The sequence below is a fragment of the Pantherophis guttatus genome, chromosome 5, assembly GCF_059756535.1.
Source record: "Pantherophis guttatus breed Tessera chromosome 5, ASM5975653v1, whole genome shotgun sequence".
Lineage (NCBI taxonomy): Eukaryota > Metazoa > Chordata > Lepidosauria > Squamata > Colubridae > Pantherophis > Pantherophis guttatus.
In genome coordinates, this window is record NC_142067.1 from 117,684,117 (window position 1) to 117,695,702 (window position 11,586).

Sequence of the window (11,586 nt, forward strand, 5' to 3'; positions counted from 1 at the left end):
CAAAGGTCCTTTTGACTGAGAATAATGGCAGTTGAAGCTCCGAACAGCTGGAGAACATCAGGTTGGGGAATGTTGTTTTAATAGCTGCCTTCCTAAGTGTATTTAGGCAGAATGGAAAATTATTCTTGAACAAAAACTTCAACCTGTACTGTAGATGTCACTGACTTTGGTGGGGTGGCTTTAGGAAGGCATAACTATTTGGAGTGTATACAGGGGTGGGCTTCAAAAATTTTAGCAAATTGCTGGGTGGGCGTGGCCATGGTGGGCATGGCCTAGTCGGCCTCCTGCACCACGGCGGGGGAGTTGGGTTGCCCTCCCTGAGCTTCGAAGGCTTTCCTTGAGCCTCCGGGACGAAAACAACCTCCCCAGGCTCTGAAGGCCCTCTGAAGGCCTCCCCGAACTTTCAATAGGCATATTTTTCACCTTCCCCGAGCCTCTGCACGCACCCTGCACTTACCTGCATCCAAAACAGGCCACATTGGGACTCCTTGGAGGGGCGGGGTAGGCGGGGCGCGGCCAGCTAGGAGTGGGATTTGGGGGTTCTCCGAACTGCACAGAATCTTAGCTAGAGGTTCTCCCGAACCCCTGCGAACTCCCAGCTGCCCACCCCGAGTGTATATCCAGACAAACCTGGAATGGTGACCAGTGTACTCCATATTTGAACTGGATCATGGCAAGTTCTATCCAATGCCAAATAGGTGATCCCAGTTCCTTTGAATCTCTTTGGAAAGGGATCACCTTCCATTTAGACATGCCAGATGCACAATCTCTGCTAAGAAAAAAAAAAATGCCAGACAGGCTTAGGGAAAAGGACGAGAGGGGGATCAGCTTTACAATAGACAATTTGGAATTTCAAAAGTCTGTTAGGGTTCTTCATTCAGAGTAACTTTGGGAAGGACTTGAAAAAACTATGCAGGTCTCTTCCAAGCTTTCTTTCTTTCTTTCTTTCTTTCTTTCTTTCTTTCTTTCTTTCTTTCTTTCTTTCTTTCTTTCTTTCTTTCTTTCTTTCTTTCTTTCTTTCTTTCTGTCTGTCTTTCTTTCTTTTTCTTTCTTTCTTTCTTTCTTTGTCAAGCACGTATAAGATAACAGATATAAGTATAAACATGATTATGAATACAGGAAATGGATACGAATAAATGGGGACATTAGGACATGGATGGTAGGCATGCTGGTCCGCTTATGCACGCCCCTTACAGACTTCTTAAGAATGGGCTGAGATCAACAATAGTCTACGGTTAAAGTTTTGGGGGTTTGGGGATGTAACCACAGAGTCAGGTAATGCATTCCAGACATTGACCACTCTGTTGCTGACATCATATTTTCTGCAATCAAGTTTGGAGTGCTTTACCTTAAGTTAGTATCTATTGTGTGCTCATGTATTGTTGCGGTTGAAGTTGAAATAGGATGTTGTAACAGATAATTTTGTGTACTACGCTTAGGTAGCTGTTTGTAAGCTTAGGTAGCTGTTTGTAAACTGTTTGCATCTGTTTGTAAGATGAATTCTATGCATCTATTATTCTCAAACTGGGTAGCTGCTAATCTAACTGAACAATGTGTTAAATATGGTTGGCAGGCATTTGGCAATTTAAGTATAATTTTCAAGAACAACCTCTGCCTGAAGAGAAAAATCTTTGATCAGTGTGTGCTACTTGCTCTAACAAATGCCGGGGAAACATGGACATTAACCTCACATTCGATACAAAAGCTACGAGGGACACAAAGAGCCATGGAAAGATAGATGCCCGGCATTACAAGACAAGATAGAAAGACCTTCACGAGAACTAAAGAACAAATGAAAATATATGACATCATCAAAAGAGTAAAAGAATTGAAGTGGAAATGGGCTGGTCATACAGCAAGAAGAACTGATAGCAGGTGGATCAAGGCAATCATAGAATGGATTCCAATTGATAAAAAGGTTTTGGATTTGGGTAGTTTAAAGAAAAGAAGAATTAGGGTTAGCAGAAATTACTATTGCCTATTGCTGCACGGGCCTCTGCTGCTTGCTGCAAGGAGGTATATTGCTGGGAGCAGTTTTTTTTTTCTTGTCCTAATCAAGCTATGCTGAAAATGAAAATGAAAGTAAAGTAGGCTATTTGCTAATTGCTGCAACGAGGCAAAATTGCTGGGAGGCAGAAGCAGATTTCTTTTTCTTGTTTTCCTCACCAAAAAAAGTAGGTGCGTCTTATAGTCTGGAACATCTTATACTCCGAAAAAATACGGTAAGTCTAAGTGCTATTGCTATTGCTCTCTCCCAGTTTACAAATGCTAGCCTTAAAAAGCTCAACTCTATACACTTTGGGGACCGTATGCAATAAATATTTCCAAATCTATTAAAGTCCCATTCTACCCAACCTTCTTTAACCAGGTGATGTGACCCTTGGCTTTTCTCAAACACTTATGTGCATCCTTTAAGGGCAAGTGTGACATCTTTGCTTTGTGACTGCCTGCTGAATCTGGAGAAGACCCAATGTTCATGTACAGATGGACACCAAATGGTCATTTTTAATGTGACCGAAGGGGAAATTATTCAGCACTTGAGAAGCAAACCTATGAACTGCACTTAATTAAATCTAATTTAAGGCCATTTGTTCTGTCCTGGCGATGTCTGGCTTTTGGAGCGAGGCTCCTGGTAGGCGAATAAAGGATCCATAACTGAAAAAGATTGAACATCTTGTTTTAGGGAAAAGCAATTTTCCCCCACCCCGTCTCGGAAAGCCAGAAAAGAGCAGAAAGACCAAGAGCTTGCCAACCAAGACTCTGTAAATGTGCCATAATGATGCTATTAATACTGAAACTGCCTTCAATAAAATAGGTCATTTATTATCCCAGGCCATGGATGCAGAAGGGCAAATTAATAACTCAATTAATTCTTAGGAAACTCTCTCCTCCAATGACTGAACCATTTCTACTCTCCCACCCGCCCAAACTTAAAATGTTGCTCTGGTTTTAATTATAATTTTCCCACCATGTCTATGGAGATTCTCAATCACCCAGATCATGGTTTTCCCAAATGTGCTTTTTCAGAAGGCAACTGGACTTCCTTGGGTTTTTTTTTTTTTAAAAAAAACTTTTTGCTTCTCATCCAAGAAGCATCTTCAGTTCTTCAGTTCCCACCATATTCCTATTCTTCTTAGATAGGCAAGCTGTCAGCGTTCCAAATTATGATCTCCTCCAGCGCTGACATGAATGAGAGAGGGAGAAGCTTTGCTTTAATGCTGAGATGAACTTTTACCTAGTTTCCTGCTCTTTAGTAGATAGCGTTACCTGGGAAATAGAGGGAGGGGGGAATTCCTGTGAATAGAAAGTGCTTGGGACAGAGAGATGGATCTGCACGATGGCCAATGAGACGTTGGGGTTGAAGAACGGAAAGGGAAGGGTTTGGAAGGAGGTGCCGGTTTTGGCTGCACAAGAGTTCAGGGATGACGTTATTTCTATTCTTAAATAAAGAAAAGATTCATTAGAGACTTTGCGTTTGAGAATGAAGTTTATTTAAGATAGCACCGAAACCTGACACAAGCAGCAGTTTTAACCAACTGGCTATTGTACATTCAAATCAACATTCAAATCAGTGGCAGCCTTCTGCCAGAGAATTGTTATGATCTACCCAGTGAGACTTCCATTAATCATGCCAAGGCCCTGACAGAAGTTGAATGGCAATGTGCCCAGCCCATTGTTCTACTGGACCATCAGAGGTCCATTCCTGTTCCAGAATGACCTCACTGGCTGTCCATGACCTGCTTCATAGAACATAGAATAATAGAGTTGGAAGCTTGGAGGTCTTCTAAATCCAACTCCTGCTCAAGCAGGAGACCTTTACCATTTCAGACAAGTGACTGTCCAGTCTCTTCTTAAAAACTTCCAGTGATGAAGCAGCTACAACTTCTGATGGCAAACTATTCCACTGATTAACAGTCCCTACTGTTAGGAAGTTTCTTTTTAGTTCCAGGTTGCTGCTATACTTGATTAGTTTCTATCCATTTTTTCTTGTCCTGTCTACAGGTGCTTTGGTAAACCATTCCAGACAAGTGTTGTCCAGTTTCTTCTTAAAAGCCTCCAGTGATGGAGCACCTCAACTTCTGAAGGCAAGCCATTCTATTGGTTGATTGCTCTCACCATTAGGAAATTTCTCGTTCTAGGTTGCTTCTCTCCTTGGTTAATTTCCAACCGTTGTTTCCTGTCTTGCCTTCTGGTGCTTTGAAAAATAGTTTGACACACCCCCCTCAATCTTTGGAGGAGCCCCTACAAAGACGAGAGGGTCAAATTATTTTCCAAAGCTATTTTATCCCTTTACAAGGACCATAATTTGGAACCTGCTTGGAAAAGCAAATAACCTTCCATCATTCCTGAGTTGATCGGCTTCTGACCAGACCAGAAGTAGTTAACTGTCAAGAAGGAGTCTCAGGAAGTTTTGGTAAGTAAGATTTATTTCAAAAAAGGTTAAAGAACCTCCCCAGGAATTCCAGTAAGGACTTTGCCCTCCAACAAGAAACACATGCCTAGGCAAGAGGTTAATTTTAGGCTTTCTGTTCATGTTCTTTTCCTGGTCTTTCTTGTGGGAGAGACACATATTATCCGCAGTGGTGGGTTCCTCCCGGTTCAGTCCGGTTTGGCCGAGCCAGTAGCGGTGACGATATGAAGTCACCGAACCGGTTCCCCCCTCCCGCCCTCCCACCCCCCACATTATTCTTGCCTTTTATTTGGTCCCATCCCCAATCTATTGCTGCCTCCTGAGTCCCAGCTGATGACTAGAGGGAAAAAAACTGTTTAAACTCTTGCCCCCGGGCTTCAAAGGGCCGTCCTACAGCTGATCAGTCTTAAAAGCAAACAAATGAGTTGGGTCGTAAGTGCGAGGACTGGTCGTAAGTGCGAGGATCTTCCAGAAATGACTCTGACCAGCTACCCACACCCACCTAGTCACATGACCTCCAAGCCACACCCACAAAATAAGCCACGCCCACAGAACCGGTAGTAAAAAAAATTAGAACCCACCCCTGATTACCCTCCTTCTTAGCCCTGTTAACTAATCAGAAATCCAATAGCTGTTTCTAAGATGATTTGAGAGCCCACTGTCTCATTCCTTTCTTTTTAAGGCTTCCTTTCCCTCCCTCCCGCCCCCCGTTTTTTAAAGAAGGGATGCAGTGGCTCAGTGGCTAAGACGCTGAGCTTGTCGATCAAAAGGTCGGCAGTTCAGCAGTTCGAATCCCTAGTGCCACCTAATGGGGTGAGCTCCTGTTACTTGTCCCAGCTTTTGCCAACCTAGAAGTTTAAAAGCATGTAAAAAATGCAAGTAGAAAAATAGGGACCACCTTTGGGTGGGAAAGTAACAGCATTCTGTGTCCCTTTGGCGTTTAGTCCAGGGGTGAAATCCAGGAGGTTTTGACAGGTTCTGGAGAACCGGTAGCAGAAATTTTGAGTAGTTCGGAGAACTGGCAAATGCCACCTCTGACTGGCCCCAGAGTGGGGTGGGAATGGAGATTTTGCATGTCCTTCCCCTGGAAGGAGGAGGGAATGGAGATTTTGCAGTATCCTTCCCCTGCCATGCCCACTAAGCCACGCCCACCAAGCCACACCACACCTACCAAGCCACCCCCACAGAACCAATAGTAAAAAAAAATTGGATTTCACCACTGGTTTAGTCATGCCGGCCACATGACCACGGAGATGTCTTCAGACAGCACTGGCTCTTTGGCTTTGAAACGGAGATGAGCACCGCTCCCTAGAGTCAGGAACGGCTAGCACATATGTGCGAGGGGAATATTTACCTTTATCTTTTCCCTTTTTAAACTCTAAACTGCCTGGGGTTATTTTTATTTATTTACTTTTGTGTACGTTTTTCTTACTATGTCCTTTTTGTGTACTTGTCACTGAGTGATGAGCGACTTTGCAAAAACTCTGAAAAATCTGGATCTCAGGCAGAAACGTCTTTCTGGTGCATCTCCATTTCTTCGGATCCCTTCAGAAGTGGAAGCTTTGTGAATCTTCTTCCAGAAAAGGGAAATGAAAGGAATTATTCCTTTTGTCTGGTTTCTGAAATTCCAAGAAAATGCCCATGCAGAATCTTATCTATTGGAAGCAGGCACTGTTCGTTTTGTTCAAACATCATTAGATGCTCTGGAATGTGGTATTTAAGATTAAGAGGCAGAAAGACAGCAAAAAGTCATTCAATAGTAGCCCTATTTTTCTTATTAAGTTACCTATTAAAATAGAGCTTTGGATATCAACTCTACAATTTGTAATTGGAGAAAGGTCCAACCAGCCATCTGAGCATGGCAGTGCTGGAAGAGGCCATTCATCTTATACCAGGGCTAGAAACGCAAAACAGGAAGCCAAACCAACAATAACCAAAACAGAAAACCAAATCAACAAAGACCTCGAAATCAGCCATTCTCTATAAAGCTTCACTTCCCGTCCAAGGGGACAATTTGTGGAAATGGGTAGAAGAATCAGTGAAGGATAGAGGTGCGCTCGTTGCTGCAGGCCTTGTGATGAGAGGCCATTTATCCATCTGTAGAAGGTGTCGTCTACTACAACGCCCAGCCTTCCAACCTAATACTATCTGGGAAACTCCCAAGAATTCAGGGACATTCATGGTTATTTAGCTTAATGGAGTAATTATCCTAAAACAAAAGCAGAAGTTTGGAGTTTTTACCGTATTCTGTGCTTTGTTTCTGCAAAGGTCCATAAGTGTCCATCTGGAGTAGGATTTCTCAAACCGTGTCCTGAAACAACATGGTGGGGCTCCATGATAGGCTGATGAGGAAGGAGAAGGAGAAAGAGATGAAAGAGGAGGAGGAGGAGGAGGAGGAGGAGGAGGAGGAGGAGAGGAAGAAGAGGAAGAGGAGGAAGAAGAGAAGGAGGAGGAGAGGAAGAAGAGGAAGAGGAGGAAGAAGAGAAGGAGGAGGAGGAGACGAAGAAGAGGAAGAGGATGAAGAAGAGAAAGAGGAGGAGGAGGAGGAGAAGAAGAGGAAGAGGATGAAGAAGAGGAAGAGGAGGAGAGGAAGAAGAGGAAGAGGAGGAAGAAGAGGAAGAGGAGGAAGAGGAGGAGAGGAAGAAGAGGAAGAGGAGGAAGAAGAGAAAGAGGAGGAGGAGGAGAATCGCCATCTCTGGAAATTGCTAAGTTGTTAAGTTAAATTGTTAACTTAAGCAGGTTATACAGACTGAAAACATTAGAGGACCTGAGCTCTAAACCTTCCTCTTGCAAATCTGTTTCTGCTTAAATTCATTTGTCAGCATAGAGTAATTTCTACCTTGTACTCCTGTTCTTGCTAGCGGACAGTCCCCTGTTTTTCAGGGGGGAATGTTTGAAAATTAATAGCATTAATAAACATGATTGATTAAACAAATGCCCCAAGACTTCTTGCTGAGTGCTGTGAATAATTATGGCATAAATCACCAGGATTCCCTTCACCATCAAACGCCCTTGGTCTTCTGTATTTTATTGGAGTTCCAGGGCCTCCTGTTGTGTAGGGAAAGCTTACACAGACAACAGGAGGTGGGAATTTACACAAAACAGGACCTCAGACCAGCTCTAGGTCCTTTGGGAGAAGTCTATTCTCTTAATCCATGGAAGAGCTGAGAAGCAAGGATGGGTTTCCTTTGTAGGGCTATTTTGGTTCTGGCATGTAATTATAATTGAGAACAAAGTATAAAATAGCACAAGGCTTACTTCAGCATCTTAACAGGCACTTATATTGAGATTTAGACAGTGGTGAAACCAGCAGGTTCTGACAGGTTCTGGAGAACCGGTAGCAGAAATTTTGAACAGTTCGGAGAACCGGCAAATACCACCTCTGGCTGGCCCCAGAGTGGGTGGGAATGGAGATTTTGCAGTATCTTTCCCCTGCCACGCATACCAAGCCATGCCCACCAAGCCACATCACGCCCACCAAGCCACGCCCACAGAACCGGTAGTAAAAAAAAATTGGATTTCACCACTGGATTTAGATAATATGTATACGTATTTACCTTAAATAATCAACTGGTTAAAAGAAAAAATAATCTGCTAAAATTCTTTAAACAGGAGACAGAGATAATCTAATTGCAACACTGCGAGAATTATATTGTAATATAGTATTCATGTATTAATGCAGCTATTTTATAATTTTCAATTAGATTTCACCTACGTTGTGTTCAAATGGATTTCTTCCTTAGCGCCCCAACGGGAAGCAGTTGCTGGAGCTAAGCAGCCGCTATGAAAAAGAGTTGGCAAAACACCTGGCTCAGTTCAAATTGGATCTGACTGAGAAGGAGGCTCAGCAGAAACACCTCACTGAGGACTACGAGCATAGGCTTTCCAAGCAGAGGGAAGACCTGCGGGAGTGCAAGGCCTGGAGGCTCAGTGGGCTGAGATGGTCAGCCAGTTCCAGGCCATGATGCAGTCCCACTGGAACAAGGCCCTCTGGCTCTTCGCCACTAGTGGCACTTTCCTCCAGCCTTCGCCCAAAGCCCTGGACCAGGAGGCTAAAGCAGACCCCAAGTTGGAATTTCTGTCCCCCTCCGACCCACACAAAAAGACTCCAAGGGGAAGACTTTCTGCAGCAGCACAAACGTTCATTGCACGTATCCGGCTCAGGGGCCGTAGTTTGAGGACCCCTGATTTAGTGCAATATAAAAAATGCAAATAATTTTTCTGTGGACCACCAAAATTTTCTCGCGGACCACCAGTGGTCCACGGACCATCAGTTGGTGACCGCTGAATTAGTGTACATTTAAAGAGACAATAAAGTTATTCTAAGTCTAATGTTATTATTTCCCCAAATAAACTTCCCATTGATATTCCAGAGATCATTTCCTTCTGACACTGATGGAAGATCACAAGATTAGTTACTGGTAGAAGAAGAAGAAAAAAAAATCCCCCTTTTAATTTAAAAATGGAGGTTAAAAAAGCTAAATACCTACATAAAATCATGTATTTTGCTCAATTTGTCATACTACCTCAGTGCTGTTGTACTAGCTCCTGTAGAAAGTTAGCACCCACCCCTCTTCTAGAAGAATGTAATATTTTGAGAAATATTGAAAAGGTAGAATATTATATTTCCCTGGATGAGAAGTTTTTTTTAGCGGGAGAAGCAGCCCCCACCTTTTCTTACTAGCACACAGCAGATGTCAGCACTTAAGAGATAAAGAGATAGATAGTTCTAAAAGGTAAAGATTCCCTTCACATGCATGCTAGTCATTTCGGGCTCTAGGGGTGGTGCTCATCTCCGTTTCAAAGCCAAAGAGCCAGCGCTGTCTGAAGACGTCTCTGTGGTCATGTAGCTGGCATGACTCAACGCCAAAGGCGCACAGAGCGCTGTTACCTTTCCACGAAAGGTGATCCCTATTTTTCTACTTGCATTTTTTTTGTGCTTTCGAATTGCTAGATTGGCAGAAGGGACAAATAACGGGAGTTCACTCCGTTATGCGGCGCTAGGGATTCAAACCACTGAATTACCAACCTTCTGATCGACAAGCCACTGAATCACTGCATCCCCTTTAGATAGCTCTATTCATAAGCAAATACACTCACCCAAGATCCAACACAGGAAAAAGCCATTAAGCCACAATAGGAATTACCCAACACCCATTCAGAACACAATCCCATTCATTGCATCACCCTCAGAAACCTCAACCAAACTTAGCTCAGACAAACACCTAAGATTTGTACTTTGCCTATACTTTGCCAACTATGACTCCTACATGGCCCCACAAAAGTCTGACAACAACCAATAGAATACATGTTCTTGCACAGGAACAGGAAGCTCAAGCGCAAAGCCCAAGAGAAGGTATAAAAACCCCTCACTCTCAACTCCATGTGGTCAGCTGCCGAGATTCACCCATGTGCTTCTGCTTCCTCATTAAACCATCTTTCCAATCAGCCTCCAGCCTCCATTTTGTCTCCAGTGCCTTTCTCCTGGCTTGGAATTGAACTAGATGGATATTTCTTCCCATGCTTCCTTTTCCAAATGAGTGGAGTGGAGAGAAGAATCACTAGTGCAGCTCCCCTCTAGAGGTACTGCTCCACTTGAGCTGGTGATGGACTGACTAGCCCATCCTCTCGGCAGGTGCAACAGAGGGTACTTCCCTTTCTCTTCTCCAGAAATTTGCAAGTCCAATTTGTGAAGGAACCTGCTCCCAGGTGCCGTTCAGGTTTGTTTGTTTGTTTGTTTGTTTGTTTGTTTGTTTGTTTGTTTGTTTAATTTGTCAAACATGTACGAGACAACAAGTATAAGTATAAACATGGACATGAACAAGGAATGAGTACAAGTAAATGGGGACAGTAGGACTTTTACCTGTATCCTAGAAATTGTTGTAGCTCCGTTACCAGAGCCTGTGTCATTGGCAGGAGAGGACTCCGAGAGTGAAGGAGAGGAGTGGGCAAGGCCTCCCTCTCCAAGACCTTCCTCTCTGGCAATGCCTTCGGTGTCTGCCAAAGGGCAAAAGATAGAGCCGGGGCCAAGCACATCCACGCAGCCACAGATGGACAGTGATGAGGGTAATGAGTCTTGGCTGGATCCACGTTCCATTATCATAAGGAAAAGGATTTTCCAAGCTGGTTTGGTCTTTAACTCTTGAACGTCTGTTGGTGTGTGTGCGTGTGGTTGATTCGAGAGCATTTGATAAAAGATGGACCCAAACAGAAATTCCTAAAGACGACCAAGAAGATGGATCATAGACCAAAATAAAATAAAACAATAGAATTGTACGACGCTATCAAAAGAAAAGGATAAATTTTTAATTCCATAGAAATGACGATCAAGTATCTCCTGAAAATCACATTTTGTGATTGTATTAAGCACAAAGAGACCCAGGAAGGAGTCCCTAATCCTCAGGACTTTAAAATGTTCCACATGTTGAATAATCCAAAATCGAAACACACCCTTTTCAAGGATGTTTCATGAATTTCCTGGGAGACCATGGCAAAAATTGGACATATATTTTCATGTTAGATTAGAGCATTATCTGCTTATGGCCAATTAATATAAAAACCAATTAATTATGGCCAATTAATATAAGATAAAAATCTATCTGGGAACCCTTTTATGACAAATAGCAGAGTGATAGCAATAGCACAACCAGACACAGGTTGGGATTTGCAAATTTCGCCAAGGATTGAGGACTCAAACGAAGAGGCATCAACGTATTCTTCCCCCACAAGAACATACAGCATTATATGTACATGTGTGTCTCTCTGTGTTATACACAACCTGATAAAGAAGTGGAGAAACGATGAACCAAGTAATCCAGAAGTGAATTTGCATTTATGAGTGAATTTGTAGAAGGGCATCCAGAGTAGCTGAGGCATGTCCATGGTTGCTACTACAAGCGAGCAGAAGCTTTTCGATCGCACTGGACAATTAACTGCATGAACAAGTAAGCAAAATGCTGAAAAATTGAGAAACTGCAATGCAATACCGAAAAGCCATGGGAAGTAAAACCGAAGGCATTTTGTGACTTACAGGAAGAATATAATGAACTAAAGGGCCACCATCAGTGAGCTGTTGGACAGTATTACTTGGTCTGTTGTGTGGATGTTTGGGTGGTTTAGGGGTGGGGAATTGTGGTGGGTGGGAGTGTGTTTGGGGATTGTTATGTGTGTTGGAC